Source organism: Cucumis melo, chromosome 1 (assembly GCF_025177605.1).
Source record: "Cucumis melo cultivar AY chromosome 1, USDA_Cmelo_AY_1.0, whole genome shotgun sequence".
Classification (NCBI taxonomy): domain Eukaryota; kingdom Viridiplantae; phylum Streptophyta; class Magnoliopsida; order Cucurbitales; family Cucurbitaceae; genus Cucumis; species Cucumis melo.
In genome coordinates, this window is record NC_066857.1 from 36,458,854 (window position 1) to 36,466,893 (window position 8,040).

The window sequence follows — 8,040 nt, forward strand, 5'->3', positions numbered from 1 at the left end:
TTTTAGAGTTAATCTTGTCGTGAATAACAGTCGATAACAAGATTAGTAGTATTTATATTGAATTTTTATGTCATTATTTTTAGAGTTTTGATGGATGTTTTTAGTCACATTGGATTGTTTTCTATGAACTTGACAGGAAGTTGTGTGAACACGTGCGGTGAAATATGCGTAAAAGTTTAAGAAGCCAGTAAGGAAAGGAGGAGCTGAGGATCTGAGGAGCTGGAAAATCAACTTCAATAAATAAGCAGAAATCAATGGTTCATAAAACCATTGGTTTTAAGCATATATATATATATTTAGTTTCAAGTGTCGCCAAGTAGTTAATTATGCTTAATATGAAAAGTAAAACAGTGCTGCTTCTTCTATGATTATATGAGAATGGTGTGTTGCTAAAAGTATTTTACCTATGTCTATTCAATAATTACATATTGAAGTATGTGTTTGAGGTGGTGTTGGTATTAAGAGATATATAACTAATAATCTCATATACTTTGTTAAAATCTTAAAAGAATTAATCTGACATATAAGATTAGTAAATCTAAAAAATCAGTCATCTTTGATCGCATAGACCAAAAACATAAAATATAGTCGTTTCTTAAGACAACGTTAATTTTTTTACTAAAGTATTATATAAAACCTATTTGGGTTTGTCAAGTAGTTGAGATGTGCATGCCTATACCTTTAGATCTATATCTCCCCTCTCTCATGTATATACATTGTTCAAAATTTTAAAAATTCATTGTCCCAATCAAGGTCAAACTATTTTTTTCTTCAAAATTTTCTCATATTAATTTATAGTTGAAAACATTGCGTTATATACGATAATATTTATTTTAATACAATAGGGTAAAGTGATTCAACTCATGATCGGTAACACTTATTTTAACCCTTGTTCCATAAATAATTATATTTCAAGAAAATAATTATCTTTTCCTTTTCCTCGTACATATAATTACTAAATTTCCAATTTTTACTCTACAATTTAATTGAATAACATCTATAGTTATTTAATTTAATTCAATTTCAACAATAATAAAAAAATTTACAGTTGACTTAAACCTTGTAACATGTATTTTATTCTTGTGGTAGGAACAAATTTTACTAAAATTAATCTTAATTTGAATAAGTGTTGTCTATATGTACAATCATAATCATTATATATATATTAGGCAACTAAGGTTGCACTTAATCCTCCCATTTTTTATACCTAATAAACAAAAATTATATTTCAATTTTTTTTAAAATAAATTATTACATAATAAACTTTTTAACGATGAATTATTGTTTGAATTTAAAACCCAAGTTTTATTCTACTTTTTTCACTAAAAAACTTCTTTACAGAAAAGTTTATATTTCAAGTTTTATTATTTTTATGATATGATAGTACCTCACCCAAAAAAGAAATAGAGAAAAAATCATCATCAAGCATGGGAAAATTTGGTTTTTGGTTTGCCATTGATTGAGAAAAACTTTAGGGTTAAAACTAATGTAATGGCATAAAGTTTGGCATTCCTATTCTTAGGTATCTAAAATCAGCAAAGAACTTTCCATAAAATAAAATAAATAAACAAATAACAAGAAAATATTTTTTTTTTAAGAAATAGAAAACCCATGGCTGCTTATCATTTGAGAATGTAACCCTTAGAAGAAGCCATTTTGTTCAAAATTAGTAACGCATAAGAATATAAAATATGATGTCCAAATAATAGTACTTAAGTTTAGTTTAATATTTGTGCTTCATGGGTCATTAGTGTTTCCATTACATGAAAATTATACTAGTAGTTTTTATGAAAATCGACTTCAAATATCTGATCTTAAAATTTATTGAAAACACGGGGACTAAATTTAAACATTTGAAATTAACATGATTGAAAATAAACCCGACTCAAATACTACATGAACAAGATGGTACTTCAACCAAAAAAAAAAAAAAAAAAACCTTAAACTACAAATTTAGGCCCTAAATTTAATGATCATTCTATCTAATTCTCAAAATTATGATTCAACAAAAAAAAAAAAAAAAAAAAAAAAAACTTAAACTACAAATTTAGTCCCTAAATTTAATGGTCATTCCATTTAATTCTCAAAATTATGATTTAACAATAGTAATAATAAAAAAAACCTTTAAACTACAAATTTAGTCCCTAAATTTAATGTTCAGTCTATTTAATCATTGAAGGGTCAAAATTATGATTTATCAAATAAATACTAGTTAGAGTTACAATGTACAAAAAATTATGATTTAACAAAAATATATTAGTTGAGTTACGATGCTCAAAATTTATATTTATATATTTGATACATCAATTATGTATCTTTTTTATTAGTTGAGTTACGATGCTCAAAATTTATATTTATATATTTGATACATCAACTATGTATCTGTTTTTTAAATTTTAAATTTATTAAATACAAAATTGAAGATTCAACGAACACTTCAATACTAAAGATGAAAACCAAGAATGCAGTTTTTAGCATCTCAACTTTCAAAGGGCAGTATACTTGTTTGTGATATCATCATGATCCAATATCCAAACAAACAGAAGTAACGTTTTTTCATTTCATTCCTTTTTGCCTTTATGATATGTGAAGAAAATATACAATCTTACCGGACACGAAAGCTGGTTCATATCGCAAAGTTAAAGGAACAATTATGAGATTTTGCCAATTGATGGTTTGGGAGCATATTCAAGCCTCAAGATATGTTCCATCCAAAATATATGAGCAGAAGAGGAGTCTATTATGACAAATAAAGCTACAACAAAATGAGTACGATTCTATGACTTTGCTACATAATGGCGTATGGAATGTCGAATCGAAAAAAAAAAAAAAAGAAAAGAAACTACTTGCTCGAGCTGTCTTTCGTGATAGATACTCCCACTACAGATCAAAAAATATACACCTTTTCTTCACCAAGTATAACTTTCAGATCATCGAGTTCTTAAGGAGAATTCTCAGGTGTTTTCAGAACTGTAGAAGAATCTTTACCTTTATGCTCAGTGACTGCTGCTCAAAACTCCTCGACTATGGATACATCCTTGAACTTCACACCAAATGTTGACTTCGAGATCCACTGTGCGCGTGAGCTGAAAGGATAGTTGAGCGGCACACTTGCGGTGAAGCTCTAATTTCGATGCAAAAAACGAACACGAACTCCGATGATTGGGGAAAACGCAGCTGCAGTGGCGCAGCCAATCAAACCCGCAGACGAGCGTGGCGGAGGTGATGCACGAAGACTTTCGACGACGAAAACATAAGGGTCGATGGTGGCTGGGCGAACGGAAAGACAAGTTTCAACGTGAAAGAGGAGTTGTGTGCGTGGAAAAGGAGGAGAAAGGAGAAGGCTATAGGTTTCCCTCTCTTATCTCTTTTATTTAATTAGAAAAAAAATACCAGTAACATAGAAATGGCTATATTGGCCCTTTACTTCAAAATAAACTTACTTTTTGTCTTTAATTTCCTTCTTCTCAACACTTAAAAAAATCGCCAAGCCTTGAACCAAACTAAATTTTTTCCAAACTTTCTTATTAAAATAATTAAATCTCTAAATCTCTAAACGGCGTTAAATGTGCTACAACTTTAATTCACATCATTTAAGAAACATTAGAGTAAGTAAAAAAGAAGAGCTTACGGGAAGAGTTGTGGGATCGACTTTATGATATTATATGAACATAAATAAATACCAATATTCCCAATTAATTAAAATTTGGCTATAACCTAATTCCAAAATTGAGTTCAAAATTAAGTTATGGCATGTAATTCAAAAGTTGCTACCCTAATAATGTAAAATACTAGGGTTTGGTATATCTTATTATATGATCCATATCCATATGCATGCATTTTATGTTGGATTTTTGTTATATATTCATTCACTAATTTTTCTTTAAAAATGCCCTAAAAAACTTCCCACGCCTATATATCAATCAAAATGAAACCTCTAAAGTTTGACTTGCCAATTGATCACATAGTGTTTATTTCTATTATCAATTTGAAAATTTGAGTTCCAATTCCTCCACCCCATTTATTCTTAAAAAGAATGAAACTATTTTAATTTCAATTTTTTAAAGAAAGTATTATAGATGAACAAGGAAATTAATGTGAATTATTAGACAACAAGGGAACGATAGAAATAATTCATTTTAATCCAAAAACATTCACGGGTTATTTCGTTAAGACAATTTTATGTTTCTTCTGTGGTCTCAAGGTAACACGAATAGTTTGTCTTTCAACATAAGAAAAGTTATTTAACATCTCTTGAATGCAACATGTTTCAACTAGAAGACTTAACAGACACTACGGTGAATGAATAATTGTATGTAAATGAGAAAAAGCTAAAGAGAAAGGGATCAAGGGAGCAATTATTTTATGTTTTTTTTTTTCCGTGTTTTCTATTGATAAGAAAACCATATATTTTTAAATTATTTGTATTCATTCAAATCTTCACAGACTTGAAAGAAAAACATATCTTTCAATTAGTTATTAGGTTGTTGGGTGGCCTTCTTCACCCGAAGAGAAAAGGAAAAAAAAAAAAAAAAAAGAACCTCATGATCGTTAACGCATATCAGATGTCAGTTGAGTTATGTGTTTTATACTAATAAAATTCTTTATGTCGAATGATAACTCAACTAATTAGGTGAAGGATTATGTTATGATCCTGAAAAATAATTAAATAAATAATTGTATTAGAGATCACTTCTAGGTTTGATAACTTAAGTGTGTAGTAGTATTTTGAAGAAAAATAATTACACATATAACAAAATATACTCCGATCCTATTAATTGATGTGGTCTAGGTCTATCATTAATGTAGAACTATATATGTGTTGTCTATTTGTTTTATTTACAACTAAAAAAATTCGTTGAAAATGTCAAACATAATTTAAAGGTATGTTTAAGTAAATTTTCAAAATGGCAATTTTTTGTAAACTCAGATGGGTCTTCCACATTTCTAGGGTTTTTAAGGTGAAAGGTGCTTTCAGCCACAAGAGGAAATTACATTTGTCCAAAACGTGAGGTGAAGGGATGCGTGGCAGTGTGTCATTGTAAGTCGTTCGTTTTGCAAAAATATCGTCATGAATACCGTTTCATCCTCACTCCGATTTTCAGGGTCGTGGCTTAAATTAGGAGTTCCTTTTTTTTTTCTTCAATATATATAGAGAGTTTTTTCAATCTTATTTTCTATAAAACCAAGTGCTTAACAATACATAATTTCGAACCACAAAAAAATTGAAATTAAGAAAAAATGAAATCGGTTGTATTTTTTTTTATTATTCTTAGCTTATTTGGTGCAGGATCCACATCTGCATTTAAGGATTCCCCTATGGATTCCAACCATGCGGTTGATGTTCGTAAATTTTGTACAATTGGTTGTGCTGTTTCTCTCTGCACCAATATTTCCACCCCAGAAAACCTAAGTGAGCTAATTTCTAGTACTCTTGTAGTGCCTATTTTATTCTTTTACATTGTTGGATCAAGTTAATATGACTATTTTAATCGTTTAAGTCTTTTGGACTTCTAACGTCTCAATCTAAATGCTATTATATATAAGTAATCTTTGGTTTGGTTTTTTTCTCTACGGGCTTCTATAATATTGTCACTTTCACATGGCTCTTTTGATTATATATATCTATGAATGTCACATTCAGTTGAGATATTCTGGTCCACATACTGATTCATATATTTTATATTTTAAGCACTAGGTAAATTGGTGTTTTGATATTCCTTCTATATTTTAAGCACTAGTACTAGTTCTAGTGCTGGCAAACATTTTTGTAATGGAAATAATTCGTAAAGGAAGACATTGTTTGCTAACATGCATTGAGCATAGAATGTCATTAGAGGTTAACCTTGTCATGACTAACATTCAAATAGAGTAGTATTCAAATAAAAGAAAATTCATCTCGAACTCACAATCAACGAGAGATTAGTAGTAGTATTCATACTAAAATTTGGTCCCTTTCTTTAATAATTTTCTCTAGTTTTGATGGATGATTGTCTTCTTTTTTTTTTTTTTAAGTCGTTTATTTTTTCTTTATTAACTTGGCAGATGTAGACAAAGTACAAAGTTGTTGGAACGGGTGTGATCAAACGTGCATGAAGTACTGATACTAAAGAAAAGAAGATAAAGTATACCGAAAGGAGAAAGGAACATGGATTGGCTTTTAAAGATATAATATATATGAATAAACAAAAATTAATTGGTGAAAATTCAAACCATTGGTTTGAAAGCTTATTATTTTATATTTAAGCATATGTAAAAAACAACACTTTTTCTCTTTTTATGCTATACGAGAATTAAGTGTTTTGCAAGAATTTTTGCCTTACTATAAATTCTGTGTGTGTGTTTGTGGTGGATTTGGTGATCAAAGGTTAATAATCTCACAAACAAAATTTTATTTCGTCGATTTGAAAATATTTCTAAGGCACCGATTATCTTTTTGAAGGTTGATGATTTAGTCTTGATCCATCTTACAATTGTTGAAATTAATCTTAATTTGAATAAGTGTTATCGTTGAAAAAGTTAGGATGAGTCAGTTTGGTGCACCCAGACATCTCCACTAGGTGGACACCCCATAGCACCGTCTCATCACTCCCGCTTCATCAAGATGGAGAAAAAATAATACAGGAAACAAGTAGAGTAGGGCTAGAGATAAACCCAATGATAAAATTATACAAAAGCATTGATATTCAAAGCGATAGAACTAGCGTAATAATTTTAAAAGAGCTTCGATCTACTAGTCCAAAAGCTCGTGAGAGATTTCAAATCATCCTAAATCTTTATAACACTTCTAACCGAGTCCCAATCAAATAACATCAAGTGTTCTCACCACACATTCATCCAAAATAATCCAGAGTCTCAATCAAAGTTTATATTCAAACTACAAATTAGTTAAAAAAAAATATATTGTATAATAAGAAACCTCTCAAAACTTAAATCCTCATTGTGACTCTAGCTTCTTCTAATGACCTAATGATGCAATACAAAACTTAAGTATACACATACAAAAAGAATGAGAATCTACAATCAATAACGGGAAAGCTCAACCAATGTTTGGTCCTTTACTTAGTACACATACAAAAAGAACGACCTCTTTCAGTCCCGAAAACCCCGACGACCATAGGTGGCGCAACGGAAACACATTCTCGTAGCCTTAAAGGTAATCGCCAACATTCACAAAAATCACATATTTCAAGTTTAAAAACCAAACATGGTTAGAAACACGTTTTCAAATCGTTTTCGATTCTTTGCCATCAATACATACTTTAAGAACTCCTTCAAGTCTAGTTATAAATCAATGAGTGCTTAGAAACAAGTTGTCATCTAAAAATTTCTTGGTAAGTTTGGGTTCAATCAAAGTATCGAAATACAAGAGTTCATGCTATATGCATTCTCAAAATCGTGATGAATAAACACATCATTTAAGTATAAATGGAAACAGGAACTTGAAAACCGCTTTCATAAAATCTAAGTCGTAAACATTCTCAAAATTACGATACGTAAACACATTATTTAAACATAAAAGAAAGCGTAGTCATGGTAATTTCCAACTATATCATCAAATAATATGTATATGTACAAAGAAAGTTTGAAAAATGAACCACTCACTATCAATATCTCGATCTCCCAGGATTATACGTGTTTACAAAAATCCACTTCCAAACCTTTAAACCTCAATTTTATATCCTTAGTAAAATGGATGTCCAAACTAAAGTCAAACTCATTGAGTATTTCGTTTCAATACACATTTATTTCAACTATCGATGACTAATTTTAGATTTAGTTCCACTAAATCAACATGAATCAGCTAACCTTACACTTCATGAGGCCACCTAAATTCATTTTATGTTTCTAAGGTCCTCAAATAGCACTTAGGATTAGACTAAGCCTTTCATCTACAAACCCTTGGACTTGAAATCTAGATATTTAACCCCAAGAGCACCAACTTAGTTCAAATTCAACGGCTCTTTGATGTAGATACGCTTTTGTACCCAATATCCATACCTTAGAGATTTAAATCCATTAATGTAACGACCCAACTTT

General features: G+C 29.8%; 1 long non-coding RNA gene across 1 annotated transcript; it reads left to right on the top strand.

Moving 5' to 3' along the window:
- The first annotated feature begins 5,162 nt into the window (after positions 1–5,162).
- On the top strand, positions 5,163–6,311 carry LOC127151440 (uncharacterized). The gene is made up of 2 exons (XR_007824388.1): positions 5,163–5,413; positions 6,046–6,311. It is a non-coding gene; the product is annotated as an uncharacterized LOC127151440 (long non-coding RNA).
- Positions 6,312–8,040: the final 1,729 nt, after the last annotated feature.